Source organism: Nilaparvata lugens, chromosome 4 (genome assembly GCF_014356525.2).
Source record: "Nilaparvata lugens isolate BPH chromosome 4, ASM1435652v1, whole genome shotgun sequence".
Lineage (NCBI taxonomy): Eukaryota > Metazoa > Arthropoda > Insecta > Hemiptera > Delphacidae > Nilaparvata > Nilaparvata lugens.
Window position 1 is genome coordinate 40,709,821 of NC_052507.1, and position 19,222 is coordinate 40,729,042.

At 33.6% G+C, this 19,222-nt stretch overlaps 1 protein-coding gene across 1 annotated transcript in view; it reads left to right on the top strand.

Annotated features, from left to right (window-relative positions):
- The first annotated feature begins 19,006 nt into the window (after positions 1-19,006).
- LOC111055741 (UDP-glycosyltransferase UGT5) overlaps positions 19,007-19,222 on the top strand; it is a 95,987-nt gene continuing 95,771 nt past the window's right edge. The window contains exon 1 of the mRNA XM_039427482.1: positions 19,007-19,213. The gene's annotated coding sequence lies outside the window, so the exon portion shown is untranslated. The remainder of the gene's footprint in view (positions 19,214-19,222) is intronic.

A 19,222-nucleotide genomic window follows, 5' to 3' on the forward strand; every position in this document is an offset into this window, starting at 1 on the left:
GTTCACAGATAATTAAACATTAATTACAGATAGTTCACATTTAAAAGAGGGATTGGCTTGATAATTTTAAAATTTAACAAGAAGGAAGACCCTAATCTCCATGTGCATCCTTTCAGAACGAGATCACAAGCCAGAAGGAAGAGATTTTCAGAAAAATTTCATCTCTTCCTTGAATGATTTGTAAGCTTCCTTCTGATTGGCTTTTAATTTAGCAAACTCAATGCAATTGGTCACTTCAGATTCAGGGTTTTGTCAACTTTATTATAGAAAAATAAATGAAAAGTTTTTATATAAATATATGGAGTGATTGTCTTAGACTATTCTAATAAATAAATTGCATTATACGATACTATCATGCAACATATATTTAATTTTTTATACGAGTTTTGTATACTCTTGATTTTCGTACTTTTTTAGATTGTAATAAATATTTATGCAGCAATAATAGTTGTCCCTATTCATTTACATAAACCTTCCTTAGTATACATAATAAATCTTTTGTGAGTAAACTTTATAATTCAACTTGTACTGGTTGATCGAACAATCAGCTGATTTGTTAGGTGTTGATTCAAATAACTAATGATTTATCCTAGATCAATTGATTCATTTAAAAGTGTAAACAAACAATTCTAACCTCAAATGTACATGCAAACTTATATTTTTTATGATCTGCCAATAATAAATAAGCCGCTTTATAATTTTTAATTCTGCTAATGGATCCTCATTATTGTTGAATTACAATTATGCATGTTTTTTCTTATTGCTTTAGATAATACGATTACTCTTTATCACTAACAACATTCGATTTTACTTGAGTGGTTCTTTGACTAGGTTATCTTTCCTTTCCATTTTATAATTCTATTAAAGTTCAATAGTTCATTTCAAAAATATTTTGTGGTGCTAAAATACCATGTGACATAATGTGCCCTCTGGTTTCTGATACAAAACGACAATTTGAGAATATAATATAGTTTTTTATGATCCCGTTGGTTTTGGATCAGGAATCATACAAGTTACAAAGCCTGTTAATAGATCTAATGAGAATCGTGTCTCCTAACAGTTCAACAATAAATATAATAACAAATGAATTCAATTCGCATATATACACCTTACATCGGCTAACCTCCTACTACATACTGGTGCATAAATATAAATCATCTCCTCCTCCATACACAACATAAACATCTTTTTCAATGAGCGCTTCTGCCCTCAGCTGGAAGCAAATTTGATCATTGGTGCAAAAACATTGCCAACCTAACAACACTATAATTCTCCGGCTTGTAAATATAAAATTTTCTTTTTCTTGATATCAAATGGTGTCTTGTACATTCGATTTCTCTTTCTTAATTAATTTGGGCTTTATGTTTACACAATGAGTAAATTTAATAGCTAATCTTTAGTGATTTACGGACAAGAACTTCTTAGTCATTAACACATGAAACTTTGGCTTAACATTCTTTGGTTGAAACAATGTGGTTTTATCATTTGGCAGATAATTTTATTTATTTTCTCTCATTGAATTACACATTAATAATACTAATAAAGTACTTTTTACAATATTTTTACATATAATTCACATTTTGTGACACTCAAATTTTTGGGGTAGGCCATCTTGATGATTCATTAGGCATAGGCTACTTGGGTTTTGACAGTGAAAAAACGATTTTGTTGGCTTCTGTTTACTCAACTGTCGCCATTTTGTTGTCTTTAATTTATACGGTAAGCTGGCTTTTAATTTGGATAATTATTATTCTATTGGTTTGTGATTGATGATGGTTTTACAGATGGCTTCTAAATTTTCTATTTCTTTGTTTTTAGGCATTGGTTTCGCTGGTCGCATTGGGCACTTGTCTGTTGGATGGTTGAGTTGTTTGGCGTTTGTTAGGTACGTATTGTATGATAAGGCAAGTGACATTCCAATCATAATATTATTATTTACTTCCTTATCTCTTAGTGTCTCGATAATACCATTTGAGATTAGAGATATTTTCCCATCAAGTTGAATTTGGTTTGATGATATGAAGCAAGAATGTACTAGCATTAGACTAGAGCAGGTTAGTATAAACCTTCTATTGAAAAATGCACATGAATCATTGAAAGATAATCATAAAGATGAAAACAAATTGAAGCATGATAATAGTAGTGTTAAGATACAAGATCAACTCATTCAAGTTTCTGAAAATGTAGGCCTAGTTACTGTTGTTGGAAAAAGTCAACCATAGTGAGACAGTAGAATTGAGTAAAGAAGTAGGTAGGGAGTTGTCTTTACTGAAAGTCAACTATCATGAAAGTAATATTGCTACATTGAAGGTTAGGAAAACTATAAGTAAAGTGAATGATTACATGAGACAGGTTTCTGTAGAGGTTAGGAAAAATGTAAACAAAATGAATGTTGCTTTGAGTCAAGTTGATGAGTTCAACTTTCAACTGAGAATTGAAAAGGTGTATGCAAATGCATTCTCAAGTGAACATGACTAACTTTTGTAGGCAAAACGGCTTTGTTGAAACAAATGAACCCATGAATAAAATCATGCTCTTGAAGAAAACAAAACGCAAAGTCTCCATTGATGTGTTAGTATTCAAAGGTTGTTTCAAGTTGCTTACTTACAAGATGATAACTGTGAATCACATGATGGAAGGGTATTCCCCAACACACAATGATTAGGAATCCTGTGTCATGCCGGGAGTCAGAATAGCAATGACCGTAAATACTACGTATGGTAAGAGTCCATAATTGTATCTTTTTTCTTTCCTGTAGCCTATTTTCTTGGCCCTTAATCTTTTCAATTTTCGATTCTTTCCTGTCTTTGTGTAATGTTCAGTAAAATTCTTCTATGATGCATATCTTAACCAATCTTGTCCATAGTCATTTAAATTTGTATTTTTTCTGAAATAATTTTGGAAGTTAAAATAGTAACTTATTTTCCTAATCTTTAAATTGTTGATAAAACTTAACTTTTCTAAAATCTATCCATTGTTGTGTAAATAATTGTTTGCTTGCGGTATATTTTTTCATCATGTATTACATATTTTAATCATGTCTATTTTTTTTTTGGTATATTAGGTAATTAGGTTTTTCAGAGCAATTTTGTCCCATGTTCTCATCTTTCATTGCATATTGTGCCATAAGCCATATGTAATTAGGTTATAGTTTTCTTCTGGGCTTTTAACCCATTTTGCATTTTATTTTTTTCTTTGCTGTCCAATACTTTGGATTTTGGTAGACAAGTAGGTGTGATTCTTTTAGAGGTGTGGGCGTGAACCACATATGGCTGGACTCGATTATCTGACCTACTTGTTTGCGATATAAAAACCTTATGACTGCAACAACAATGTTTGTAAAACTTTTGCATACTTTTGTTTTTGTGGTCCGATACTAGAGTCTGCTATCACATTGCCTTACAGACATCTAGGAACTTTCCACCAGTCACAATAGTCAACATATTTTTTCCTTCACCAGTTGTTTTTGTGGGAGTGATAGCTCACAATTATAACAAATTAGAGTCATACTTGGAATTTACAAAATTCATAGTAGTATATTTTATTAATATACTTCCTCATGAAAGTTCAGTACTGACATGTAGGATAGGCTCTAATTAATCTTTCTCTTCTTTGTATTGTTTTAGGGAATTTATTTACCCAGTTTTCTTTTTCTCTTGTTTGTATTTTTTAGGGAACTTATTTACCCATATTTCATCTTGATCATCTTTGTATTATAATCTTGAAATGTTTGTACTTATTATACAGTCTTTAAATTTTAAATTATTTTAAAAAATAAATGGTTCAATTTAAAACGTTTTGTTATATTATTAATTGAAATAAGTTTTTTGTGATTGATATCTTTTTCAAAATTTTTAAATCTGTTTGTTCTATAAATTTTGATATGATTGATTATCGTTTGAAATGGATGCTGGTGTGTATGTAGAATTTTTAGTGGGGTTTGTTGATTAGAATTTTGCTGGTATGTGATTGTTTTTTGAGATGGAAACCCATTATTGCCTAAAGAAGGAATAACAGAGGTTATGACTTAGAGAGGCAGTAATGAGATAATATTTTTTGTGTTGATTACTAATGTTGATTGCCATAGATGCAGATTACTTATGAATATTGTTTGCCTTTGAAGCAAAATATTATTGATGTTTTGAATGGTTTCTTGTTTAATGATTGATAGTAAAGTTTTGTCATGAAATGTAGTTTGTGTTTAGAACATTGAAAAGTCGAAATAAACTATAGTATCCAACAAACGATGATAATAATATTAAATAATTTGCTTTTTATACAATTTTGAACAAAATTAAAACTAAATAATTTGAAACCCTGAATGATAAATCATAAATGTGAAATGAACTTGCTATAAATGAAATGTTATATTAAATGATAATGAAATGCAGATATATTATGAAATGATTGTGAATAGAAGACAATTGTCTGAAATTATTGAAATATGTATTGAAATTAAATTTTGTTGTGATGATCTGATGTTTTTTACAATTTTGATAATGATACAGGGTGTTATGAAATTCTATTTCTATTTTGAAGAATGGATTAAAATTTGATATTGAACAGTGAATAGATGAAAATGAATTTTTTTTAAATTTATCATTGATATGTCCATATTTCACAATTTATGTATTGCTGACTGTATAATAAGATGTTAACAAATTTCAATTTCATAAATACTTAAAATAATTTTCATGTGTATTAGATTGTATGATAGCCTAATCAAGTTTTTCTTCTTAGTTTATAAGCATTTTAAGATAACAGGTACAGCACAGACATTAACATTGAAATAGTTATCATGTGAATCTCGAAATCAGCAACAAGTGAACGCCATGAAGAGTGTTAAGAACATTTGGGTGATTTTCGAACTAGTGTGACATAACTATGCCAATATCTACGCCAAAATCTACGCTGCGGCCTACACTAATAACTACGCCAATATCAACACCAATAACTACGCCTAAATCTATGCTGCGGTCTACACTAATAACTGCGCTAATGCCAAAATCTGCGCCAATGCTGCACCAATGCCAATAGCTACGCCAATGCCAAAATCTGCGCCAATGCTGATGCCAACACCAAAATCAACGCCGATGCCTGTGCTGATGTCAATGTCTGCGCCAATGCCAATGCCTGCGCCAATGCCAATGCCTGCGCCAATGCTGATGCCAACACCAAAATCAACGCCGATGCCTGTGTTGATGTCAATGTCTGCGCCAATGCCAATAGCTATGCCAATGCCTGCGCCAATGCTGATGCCAACACCAAAATCAACGCCGATGCCAACACCAAAATCAACGCCGATGCCTGTGCTGATGTCAATGCCTGCGCCAATGCCAATAGCTACGCCAATGCCAAAATCTGCGCCAATGCTGATGCCAAAATCTGTGCCAATGCTGATGCCAAAATCTGTGCCAATGCTGATGCCAACACCAAAATCAACGCCGATGCCAAAGCCGACACCAAAGCATACGCCAATAGCAATGCCAATGCTTATTGCTGACTCTGTATCTCAAACTTCAACACTACTGCATTACCTGGAGGTAATTGCCATCCATGTTCACATTCACAACTTTGAATTCAGAAGAACAGTCACAGTATCATGAAAGAATTGATTCAAAAATTCTCTCCTAAATTACTCCTGTATGCAGAACTCTAAACCTTGAAAGCTGAAAATATCAAAAAACCAAACCTTACCTAAGTTAATCCACACCTAAATTAATCCTGTATGCAGCGTCTATCTCTTTTCCAAAAAACGAATTACATTGTCATTTCAAGCCTGAATGTACATTGTATAATTACAAATATGATACAAAATTTATGTGACTCTGTATTGAATTTGGAATGCAGCCGTCTACTACAAACATGAAGCAATGCTAACTAAGATGTCACCTGTATCGAGTTTGGTATGCAGCCGTCTACTACAAGCATGAGGCAATGCTAACTAAGATGTCACCTGTATTGAGTTTGATATGCATCAGTCGACTACAAGTATCAGCCCAACACTACGTGCATCCAGATCAGCCCAACACTTAACGTCATCACATTGGAGTCACACTTAACTGAAAATCATACTGAGTGCCTTAACGGACTGTTTTCCAAAATGTGCATCAATAAAATCAACCGCGTCAATAGTGAAAGAAATGAACATTTTTTGATTTATTGAAATTTTATGTGAAAATTAAATGTAACAATTCATCAATTCATTTAAAAAAAAAATAATAATAATAATTTTTTTTATTCAACATACTAAAATTTTTTATGCAATAAAAATTAAATTTTTCTATCTATTAAATTTATGTGCAATTTCAAAAAAACTATTCTTTACATTAAACTTTCTGTTGAGATATTTTTCTTTAAATTATAAGCTAAATCAAAAGTAATATTGATATTCTATATTTTGAGATATTGTTTGGAACATATAACAAACGCTATTGATGAATTTTATAATAATTTTCAATATTTTTGGATGACATGTAATGTTTTTCTAGAAAAAATTGTTACTGTTCTCGAATTTAAATTTCAACAATTTTCATTAGGGTCAATGTAAATTTTTTCTTTAAATTTTCAAACAGTAAAATTTTTTCTATGTCAAGAGGGGGGTATTTGTAATATTACATTTTTCTCACATTTGAATCGAATCTTCAATTCGAGATCTATGGAACTTTATAGTAAATGTCAGAGTCATCAATAGACGGACAAACTTTTTGACGGAGAATTTATTATCGTAAATGTTTGTTGCATTGTTCCATGGTGTCACCGAGGCAGGGTTAACAAATTACTAGATAAATGGTTTATTTAAATCGAGATATATATAAAATATTCTTATATCTATAATTTTCTTTAAAAAAATTCTTCAACAGTTTCACAATTATCACAAGGTTTAATAGCATTCACATTTGTGAGCTTTAAAAATTATGAATATATTATATTTAATACTGATACTTTGACTTCAAGTCAATTCAGAATTCTACAACAATATAAAACTTGTTCGGTCTGTAGATTTACTAGGACATGCTTTGATCAATTAGCAAATAATAATTATCAAATTAATATAACAAAAAAAATCTCAGGGTTTTTTAATGAGTCCGTGCTGTGCATGGAAGTAAGCTTCCTACATAAATCAAATAAATTCATAAACATTCTTATAGACTATAGGATAGCACTCAACACGTTGCGAATTTTTCTTTGACTGATTTTATTTATATAGCGCTTTGATTAATTCCCCAACTCTAATAAAAAGGCCTTTATAAAACAAGCTCATTTGAACTAACACTCACATTAATGATGTTCTTGGAGGTCTTGTAGAATAAATTAATTATTTCCAATAATTAATTATGCAGGTCCTTTTCGTCTCAGCTGGGCTCGCGCGTGGTCCAGATTTCTTATAGATTTCTTTCAGTATTAAAGATATATTTATGGGAACTGATTACAATTAAAAACTCTTCGACAACACTGAGTTCACAGATAATTAAACATTAATTACAGATAGTTCACATTTAAAAGAGGGATTGGCTTGATAATTTTAAAATTTAACAAGAAGGAAGACCCTAATCTCCATGTGCATCCTTTCAGAACGAGATCACAAGCCAGAAAAAAGAGATTTTCAGAAAAATTTCATCTCTTCCTTGAATTATTTGTAAGCTTCCTTCTGATTGGCTTTTAATTTAGCAAACTCAATGCAATTGGTCACTTCAGATTCAGGGTTTCGTCAACTTTATTATAGAAAAATAAATAAAAAGTTTTTATATAAATATATGGAGTGATTGTCTTAGACTATTCTAATAAATAAATTGCATTATACGATACAATCATGCAACATATATTTAATTTTTTATACGAGTTTTGTATACTCTTGATTTTCGTACTTTTTTAGATTGTAATAAATATTTATGCAGCAATAATAGTTGTCCCTATTCATTTACATAAACCTTCTTTAGTATACATAATATATCTTTTGTGAGTAAACTTTATAATTCAACTTGTACTGGTTGATCGAACAATCAGCTGATTTGTTAGGTGTTGATTCAAATAACTAATGATTTATCCTAGATCAATTGATTCATTTAAAAGTGTAAACAAACAATTCTAACCTCAAATGTACATGCAAACTTATATTTTTTATGATCTGCCAATAATAAATAAGCCGCTTTATAATTTTTAATTCTGCTAATGGATCCTCATTATTGTTGAATTACAATTATGCATGTTTTTTCTTATTGCTTTAGATAATACGATTACTCTTTATCACTAACAACATTCGATTTTACTTGAGTGGTTCTTTGACTAGGTTATCTTTCCTTTCCATTTTATAATTCTATTAAAGTTCAATAGTTCATTTCAAAAATATTTTGTGGTGCTAAAATACCATGTTACATAATGTGCTCTCTGGTTTCTGATACAAAATGACAATTTGAGAATATAATATAGTTTTTTATGATCCTGTTGGTTTTGGATCAGAAATCATACAAGTTACAAAGCCTGTTAATAGATCTAATGAGAATCGTGTCTCCTAACAGTTCAACAATAAATATAATAACAAATGAATTCAATTCGCATATATACGCCTTACATCGGCTAACCTCCTACTACATACAATATATAAATATAAATCATCTCCTCCTCCATACACAACATAAACATCTTTTTCAATGAGCACTTCCGCCCTCAGCTGGAAGCAAATTTGATCATTGGTGCAAAAACATTGCCAACCTAACAACACTATAATTCTCCGGCTTCTAAATATAACATTTCCTTTTTCTTGATATCAAATGGTGTCTTGTACATTCGATTTCTCTTTCTTAATTAATTTGGGCTTTATGTTTACACAATGAGTAAATTTAATAGCTAATCTTTAGTGATTTACGGACAAGAACTTCTTAGCCATTAACACATGAAACTTTGGCTTAACATTCTTTGGTGGAAACAATGCGGTTTTATCATTTGGCAGATAATTTTATTTATTTTCTCCCTTTGAATTACACATTAATAATACTAATAAAGTACTTTTTACAATATTTTTACATATAATTCACATTTTGTGACACTCAAATTTTTGGGGTAGGCCATCTTGGTGATTCATTAGGCATAGGCTACTTGGGTTCTGACAGTGAACAAATGATTTTGTTGGCTTCTGTTTACTCAACTGTCGCCATTTTGTTGTCTTTAATTTATACGGTAAGCTGGCTTTTAATTTGGATAGTTATTATTCTATTGGTTTGTGATTGATGATGGTATTACAGATGGCTTCTAAATTTTCTATTTCTTTGTTTTTAGGCATTGGTTTCACTGGTCGCATTGGGCACTTGTCTGTTGGATGGTTGAGTTGTTTGGCGTTTGTTAGGTACGTATTGTATGATAAGGCAAGTGACATTCCAATCATAATATTATTATTTACTTCCTTATCTCTTAGTGTCTCGATAATACCATTTGAGATTAGAGATATTTTCCCACCAAGTTAAATTTGGTTTGCATTCTTCATACAGCTGAACTGTGTTACGTTCAGTTATAGCTGCAATTTTATATGGTCCAGTATAAATATGAAAGAATTTTCTGGTAGTTTTCTCTAATGCATTGGATAATCTATGACTTTTTAAGAGTATTTCATCTCCGACACTGTATTTAAATTGTTTGGATTTGTTATCATGATAATGTTTTCTTGAGGTCGCTGACCTTTCTAACCTCTGTTGTACAATGTGACAGATGTCTAGGATAGGACGAGTTATAGCATTAGATGGTGGGAAATCTATCAACTTTTCAATAAACATTTTATTTCTTTCTCCGAAAATAACTTCTACTGGTGTATATCCTGTGTTTTCATTGATACAATTGTTGAAACACTCTTCTAGGAATGGTAGATATCTAGGAGAGTATGTGGAAGCTCAAGATATTTTTATGTCAGTCAGGTCAAGTATTCTTTTCCATTGTTTGCTACAAAAATATGAAGCATTATCTGATAGGATGCGCTTAGGTTTTCCTACTTGTGGAGTCCACTTATTCACTACACAATTTGCTAGGGTTTCTCCTGTTAGTTCACCGATGGGAAAGAACATGGTGTATTTTGAAAATGTGCATGTTAATACGAATATATATTTTTTCTCATATTGTGCCAGGGGTAGGGGACCATAAATGTCTGCTGATACTAACTCCAATGGGGCAGTCGGCAATATTGGTATCATTGCTCCCCTGATTTGATATTTTAGGTGTTTTGTTTTCTGACAGAGGTCGCATGCTTTTAATACTTTGGCTACTTTTTTGTGCATACCTTTTAAACAACATGCTTCTTTTAGTGTACATATAGTTTTCCTCACTCCAAAATGACCAATTCTCTCATGGGTTTCTTTGATCACTTCCTCAGCTATTTCCTTTGGTATTATGATTCGCCAGTTGTAATTTTGTGGTGTGGTGCGGTGAAATAGAAATCCTCGGTATCGCGTGTACTGTCGTAGGTAGTTGGGTGATTCAGATGATCCTTTTTCCAATAATTCTAAAATTTGAGAAAGCTTGGGGTCTTCTTTTTGTGCATTCTGAATTCTTCTGGGTGTCAGGGTATTTTTGTAGACTTTAGGTTGAATATTTTCGGGGTATGATACGCTTTCGTCCATTTCCATTGGGTAGCATTTCAGATTTGTGTCGTTACAGTATGTGGCATCTAGTTCTCGGGATAGAAAATCGGCTGTTTGGTTTTGTTTTCCTGGTAAGTGTGTGAGATCGAGATCAAACTCTTGTAGAGCAAGAAACCATCTTGACAGTCTGTTGTGGTTTTATTTAGCTGTTTTAAAAAATGTGAGAGCTTTTTGGTTGGTGTTAATATAAATTTTGTTCCCCAACAGTAGTATGTGATATTTTGTACAAACTTCTACTATACTTAATAATTCCTTTTCTGTAATAGAATAGCGTCTCTGTGCTGGATTTAGCGTTTTACTAAAAAAGACTAATACTCCTTTGTCTCCTTCTGCACTTTTCTGGAATATTTCGGCTCCTATGGCATAATCTGAGGCGTCTACATTTATGTAAAATGGTTGGTTCATATCAGGATGACTTAAGACAACTGTTTCAAGGAAAGCTTCTTTTAATTCTCGAAATATTTTCTCTTCTGCTTCTGTCCATTTCCACGCTTTGTTGGTAGATAGTACGTGACCTAGTTGGGCAGTGTAGTGTGACATATGGTTGTTGAAACGTCTATAGAATTGAAGAAATCGAATGAATTTCTGTAGTTGCTTTCGGTTAGTAGGAGAAGGGAATTTTCTGATGGCTTCTAATTTACTGCTATCTTGGGAGATGCCATTCAGGGTGATGATGTGTCCTAAATATTTGACTTGTTGTTCAAAGAACTCACATTTTGATAATTTCAATTTGAGTCCACAACTGATGAGACAGCGAAATACTGTTTCCAGATGTTGGCAATGGTCCTGAATATTTGCTGAAGAAATAATTCCATCATCCACGTAGAGCATACAGAAGTCTGTGACATCTTCTCCTACAGCTTGACAAAGGCAACAAATGAATATGGCCATGGCGTTCCTCAGTCCGAAAGCTAGGCGGGTGAAGCAATAATTTCTTCCATTGAATAAGAATGATAGATAATCTCTTGATTCTGCTGCTATCTGAATTTGCCAATAACCTGCGCTTAGGTCAACTGTAGAATACACATTTTTCCCGCTAAAGGTTTGAAGTACCTGTTCTATCTGGTCGGGGCCCTCATGATCATCCTCCAAAATGCTGTTAAGCACTCCCGCGTCTAGACATAATCTCACGGTGCTGTCTTTCTTAGCAACACAAACAATTGGTAAGCTATATTGAGAGCTTGATGGTTCAATAATCCCCAATTCTAACATTCTATTTATCTCTGCTATAGCTGCCGGGCGGTATGTAAATGGGATTGGATAAGATTTTCGATAATATGCCTCATGAGGCTTGACGTTGAGTCGGCATTCAAAGTGGCTAGGCCAGGTTGTTCTGAGAAGACATCTCTATTTTCAATGAAGACTTTCACGACACTGTTTTTTGTATCTAAATCCCACTCGGCACAACAGTTTATCTTATCCAATAGTCTTTCCAACATTTCTTCAGAGGAAATATCCTTATCAATCACGCCGTCGCCTGTTGTCATTAAACTCAACACTTCGAAATGTTCCATGGTTTCTTCGATTTCGTGAATGCCCCAAGTCCTAGGAACGCCTTCCATGTGGTATGCAAATTGTACGTACAATCCGATTTTCTCCAGGATGTCTTTTTAAACTAAGAGACATAGTAATTTCGGTGGTGGTAAGTTCAGGGCTTGCATGGAATTTTAGTGTGTGGAAGTTCAAACAGGTTCGAAAATATTGAAGGAAATCAGCGCCTATTATCATCTGGGTGCCTTTGACTGGTAACACTAGGAAAGTATATTCAAATATAACCCCTTCTATTTCTACTTCTAAGAGACATTGAGTGGTCACTCTTATTCTTCTGGCAGGATTAATACCAGAGATATATACATTAGTAAGGGGTAGTGTAGCTATTGCATGCTTATCTTTGATGTTCAGAAACACATCCTCTTGCAATAAACAGCATTGTGAGCCACTGTCAATCAGGGCTTGTAGTTTAGCCCCATACAACTTGCATTCGATATAAGTTTGTAGCTGACTGTCTGGTGTCACGTCAGTATTGTCAGAATTTTCTAAGAGTGTTTCCCACTGATCGTCCCGGAAAGTAGCGTTTATATGGAGAGGTTTAGTAGGTTCCTTAATTCGGCAGATGAATAATTATCCTTTGCTTCTGGGGTGTCATAAAGTCATGTAGTTTTAGAAGCACTTATTTCTTGATTTGGTGGTGGGTTGTTTGCATGTTGATTTTGGGTTGTTTTTGTTGTATGTGCTACTGTGTAAGATGTATTTGTTCTGCTATGATTTTGATGTGTTTCACCTTGACTCTTGTGACCTCCATCTCGCTTATAATTATTCCCATTTGAACGATCTCTGCCATCATAATATGCTCCTTTATCTTGTTGTTTACCATTGTAATATTGAGATCTATTTCTGGAATTATTTTCAAATGATTGACCTCTGTTATTATTTTCAGTGTATTTTGTATATCGAGTGTTTGCTCCGGCATTTGACATTTGATTCTCACCATTATAATTTCTTCTGAAGCTATTGTTATTATGCTGAAGAGAATGATTGGGATTTCCTGCGCGATCGTTTACCTGACTTGATTCAGAAGTAACGGATTGGATACAATGTAAATGTTCTATCAGTTCTTTACAACTGGAAATAGGAGATACTGCCAGTGTCATGCAAACACGGAAAGGAAGCTTTTTGGATAATATATTAGCTAGTGATGAATCAGCTAAAGATTTGTCTAGTTGTGAATTCTTATACATCATGTTAGCCACAAATTCTGTATAAGAATGTCCGCCTCTATTATCATATGTGCATGATATAATCTCTGATAGCGCGTCCATCTGTTTATGTTTGCTCCAATATTGTTGCAGGAACTGGGAGAGGAAGTCCTCCAGACTATTAATATCTCACATCCGGCTCTGGAAGAACATCAGCGGCTCGCCGAGTAATAGACTGGACAGTTGGAAACGCCATACTAACCAAGAGGTAATGGAGCATCAACTCTTGAATGGCTCTTATTTGATCTACAAATGGTCTGGGTTGCATGTGACAGTAGGAGTTATCAAATTTTCCAAGATTTTGGAAAAGTTTAGTGCCGCTTACTACTTCAGTCGGTGTATAATGCATTCAACTAACTGGGATACTTTCCATACGTGTCTCTATTCTGGAGACTCTTTCCTCGTTTGTGGTCCACTTATTGTCCATAGCTTTCCTGTCCTCATTCACTTCATCGTATAATTTGGTTATCTTTAGTTGTTGTCCCCCTATGGCATTCTCTAACCTGCCGTATCTCTCTCTTGATTTTGCCCCCTCCTCCGTTAAGTTTGCTATACATGTCTGCACGTTACTCTGTTCTTTTACTATTTTGTTATTACTTTCCTCCACTTTTGACTCTATCTCACCCTTATTTTCTGACACTTTTTCCATGATAGTTCCCATGATAGTGGTACCTAACTCTTTACCCAATATGCCCACCTGTTTTCCAACTTCCCTTGGTACCTCATCCAACTGCTCATTTACCTGACAAGTGACTTCATCCATATGGGTTGCTAACTCTTTGATGACTGAAGATTGCGTATCTATTTTAATGTCTATCATACTTCTCACTTCCTCTTTGAAGCTAGAAATTTCTTCATCTATAGCTTTGACATCCCGTCTGACCGTTTTGATATCTTCCTGTATAGCTTTGACAGTTTTGCTGTTTTCCTGTATAGCTTCTCGGGTTGTTTTCGCTCCTTTAGCTTGTCCTGCTAAGATTTGACTGAGCATGAGTTTGAATTCGTTTATAGAATCATTTGCCATGAGATTGGTAGCATAACCGACTGAAGAGTCTAATGTGGTGTTGAGCTTTTCTAGGTTGGTGGTGGCGGATGGCGGTTGACTGGCTGCATCGGATGGCGATTGGGTGGCAGCATTCTCTGCTCCCTCAGCAAGGCTTGGAGCGATCTGCGGAGACGCCAGCACTGGGTTGGACGCCCTTACTCCTTCATCTCCGCCAGCTGGACTCTCATCGGAATTTATCACATCAACGACATTATCGATCCCAGTAGAAGACAATTGGGCCAGGTTTTGCGGGTCGAAATTAATGGAGCATACGCTGCCTCCTTCTCTCTCCCGTGGGGTCTCTGCTGCATTGTCCTGGGGTCGTTGATCAGCTGGTGTCATGGTCATAGGGTTTTGGGGGTGGTCGCTAAAGTAGGAAATTTGTGAGTTAGCCGGCGACTGGTTCATGGTGACAATATTATGGAATACTTCGAATAAGCTGCCAAGTGTACTACCAAATTACAGGAATATTAAAATGGATGTACTGAAAGTGCCTATGTTGGATAAGATTGTGTGGCATTAAAAGTTTCAAGTGTCATGTACATGTATTACGCAAAGACCTTCTTAGTGATACAGGTATGAATACCAACATGGAGAAATTATACTAATATAGCTCTTAAAATTTTAGGTAGGGTCTTATTTTCCTTAATAACAATAATGCTCTTATGTTTCAAATAACCTATAACCCTGGTCAGCATACAATATTTAGATTCAAAGATCAATATCAAAATTTTGCTATAGAATTTTATGGAAATTTCCATCCAATTTTTCTCTATTATTGAGAATTATGTTATCAAACTCGTGTGATACAGTTTGTCTGTATTTATGCAGCTTGAAAAATTTCAACTTGAAGAGCAACTCAATTAATTTAGCCAGAAACTTATAATAGGTCATCAGATATATCTTGTTGAATCAGTTTCAGATTATACTTCTTGCAGCTCTCAGTTTTATTAATAATTCTATTTATCATTGATAGTAAGGTTGAGTAGGTAAGCTTTTCATCATGCCCCACGTTGAGCGCCATTGTGTAAAGTGGTAAATTGTAAATCCTTTATAGATGATACAGTGTTCTTGATATTTATAAGAGCGGTTGTTAAAATCCCTATTTTGCGAATAAATTCACAAAAAGTTAAGGCCATCCGGCTCACAAAATCGCTGGGTTCAAACTGCAGCTCTAGCTCAGTAGTAGATACATGAATTTCCCAAGTATAATTAATCGCCACAGGGTTCAATGACTGGTGATTAATAATTCTTACTGCCGCTTCTATGAAGTTCTTGAAGAATACCAATAAGGAAACCAAAAAGATAGTTGATGACTGATTACCAGTAACCATGTATCCAATTGAGAATAATGAAGACCAACTATGGTTTTTTCTAGTTGATTTTTAAAACGCTCACTATGAATACAGGTATCCACCAATTTATCCTTCTGAAATTCCTTAGAACTTACAACACCAGTTCTGGAAGTTCTCTGGATCCTTATATGATATAACTGGAACCTTATTAATATAATTATCAATATGTTTTTTTCTGGCGAACTAGTATAACTATCATCAAAGGATGATAAGTATTGAATGCTCTTAACAAGATCAACATTAACTGATTCACTAATTTTATATGCTGCAGAATATTTTTTCTTGGTACTGAGACAGCCCAAACTGTATATCACGAGATGAATTAGGACAAAATAAACTTCTATGATTTTGTATGCTGACATAAAACACAAAATATATTCCCATAAAACAATATATATATAGAATATATACATATATATATAATTTTCTTTAAACAAATTCTTCAACAGTTTCACAATTATCACAAGGTTTAATAGCATTCACATTTGTGAGCTTTAAAAATTATGAATATATTATATTGAATACTGATACTTGGACTTCAAGTCAATTCAGAATTCTACAATATAAAACTTTTTCGGTCTGTTGATTTTCTGATTGGCTTTTAATTTAGCAAACTCAATGCAATTGGTCACTTCAGATTCAGGGTTTCGTCAACTTTATTATAGAAAAATAAATAAAAAGTTTTTATATAAATATATGGAGTGATTGTCTTAGACTATTCTAATGAATAAATCGCGATATACGATACGATCATGCAACATATATTTAATTTTTTATACAAGTTTTGTATACTCTTGATTTTCGTACTTTTTTAGATTGTAATAAATATTTATGCAGCAATAATAGTTGTCCCTATTTATTTACATAAACCTTCCTTAGTATACATAATAAATCTTTTGTGAGTAAACTTTATAATTCAACTTGTACTGGTTGATCGAACAATCAGCTGATTCGTTAGGTGTTGATTCAAATAACTATCGATTTATCCTAGATCGATTGATTCATTTAAAAGTGTAAACAAACAATTCTAACCTCAAATGTACATGCAAACTTTTATTTTTTATGATCTGCCAATAATAAATAAGCCGCTTTATAATTTTTAATTCTGCCAATGGATCCTCATTATTGTTGAATTACAATTATGCATGTTTTTTCTTATCGCTTTAGATAATACGATTACTCTTTATCACTAACAACATTCGATTTTACTTGAGTGGTTCTTTGACTAGGTTATCTTTCCTTTCCATTTTATAATTCTATTAAAGTTCAATAGTTCATTTCAAAAGTATTTTGTGGTTCTAAAATACCACGTGACAACTTCCCCAATTATATATTGGTGATAATGAAATTGAAAGCACTGACTCTGTTAATATGCTAGGGGTAAATTTTGATGAAAGGCTGACATGGACTTCACATGTTGATAGTATGATCAGGAAAATAAGTAAAAGTCTCTTCCTTATCAGAAATCTGGTGAAGTATGTTCCACACAACTCCGTTAAAGTAGCGTACTTTGCTACATTTTATTGTTATGTTGAACGGTATAGAGCTTTGGGGTGGTACTTCAAAGGAAAATATTCAAAGAGTATTTGTACAACAAAAGAAAGCGATAAGGTATATGGCGGGGCTCGGATACAACCACCCTTGTAGAGAAACATTCCGATCACTATCCCTACTAACAGTACTCTCTATTTACATTTTCAGGCTGATTGTGCATTCTTTCCAAAATAGAACGAATTTCCGAATTAGAGCCGATACACATTCATATAACACTAGAGGGAGAGAAAACTTTGTAACTCAGCCTCATAGGAGGAAATTATTTGAGAGGAAGCCTAGCTATGCAGGGTGCAAATTTTATAATAGACTTCCAAGCTTTTTGAAACTATTATCAACTAACTGTGGATTCAGAAAATTCAAAGCTAACCTTCATAAATTCTTAATAGAAAAAGCCTATTACTCGGTGGATGAGTTTCTGGAAAACTTCATCCTTGAAGACTATTATATAAGTATTGTAAATTTTTATGTATTTGTTATGACTGACATGCTATATCTTCAAGAAAATATTTCTTCTTAATTGACGCATTCTTGTACATTTTTATGTATATTTGAATAAAGATGATTGATTGATTGATTGATCGTTCTGACTGTTTTCCACCACCTCGTCAATTAATTTCTTAAACTCTCCCGGTTTCACAGTCAAGGTGATGAGCACATTTTTTTAAATGCATTTTCTGAGAGCACATTTTTTTGGTAACAATTTCAGAAAATGTACTTTACTGGATGGTGCCAGCTTCACACATGCTCTACCCCCTCACCCATCAGCTTTATAAACCCTATCAAATCTCGATGAAGGAGATGAGCACATTTTTGTAAGCTTACGCTCAGCCCCACCCACTAAATTCTCTTTTTTAGGACGCAAGGGAATGAGCACATTTTTTCAAAATGCATAATATTCTGAAAGCAAATTTTTAGCACATTTATTTGGTTCTATTCACAAAAAATGTGCTCGACTGGGTGGGACTAGCTTCACGGAGTTGTAAAAGCTTACACTATGCTAAACTTGCCACACGTGATTCAAAAAAGAGACGTGGAAGCAAAAATTACTTTTCCGATTATTGTTTGTTAATTGTTGTTTATGGGAATGAACTGTCAACAGTCTAAAACTCGATAACAATAACTGTCATCCCAAATTCCTGCTCTGTATTGTCTATGAGTATTGCTTGATGATTATCTATGTTCTTAATTATCCATACTGAATTTATAGCCTACTGTCCTTTCAAAAAATAATAACTCAACTTTATCATCTAACAAACAGCAAAGCAGTTGTCGCTAATCTCTAAATTTTAGATTTAAAATAAACTAGCGCAGTTGCGCAGTGTTACCTACCTACTTCATAGTGGTAGTGGTCGTTGATCGTTGATTTCAAGTCTATCAACAAAACGAAAAACTGTCAACTTGTTCAACAAATTCAACAAGTAGTGAGTTACCGTATGTTATAAATAATTAAAACAAGGACAAATGTTGTGTGAACTGTTTGATAATGATACAGCTGAAAACCTGTAGGTTTATATACGAAGGCAATCGTTGATAAATTATGATTATCAACTGTGGATTCAACTATTTCGTTGAATCAACGTCTACTACTACTGCATACATTAGGCCCAAATTCAAGTTTATTCATAGGATTGTAGAGGGGGCACCGGGTACTGGGCAGCTTTTATATTGGACAATAATATCAGCTAACGTGATGAACGAGCTCAACCCGCCATTCGTGTTTTATAGTCAGTGTGAGAGTCACCGTGCTTGGAGCTCCTCCAATAGAGGTCAAATGAGCAACTACTGCTGGCTTGTTTATTACTATTTTCATTGTTACTCAAGGTCAGTGGTGTACTGATAATCGACTACGAAGTGGTACTCGTGACAGCTATTTATCAGGTCAGTTGG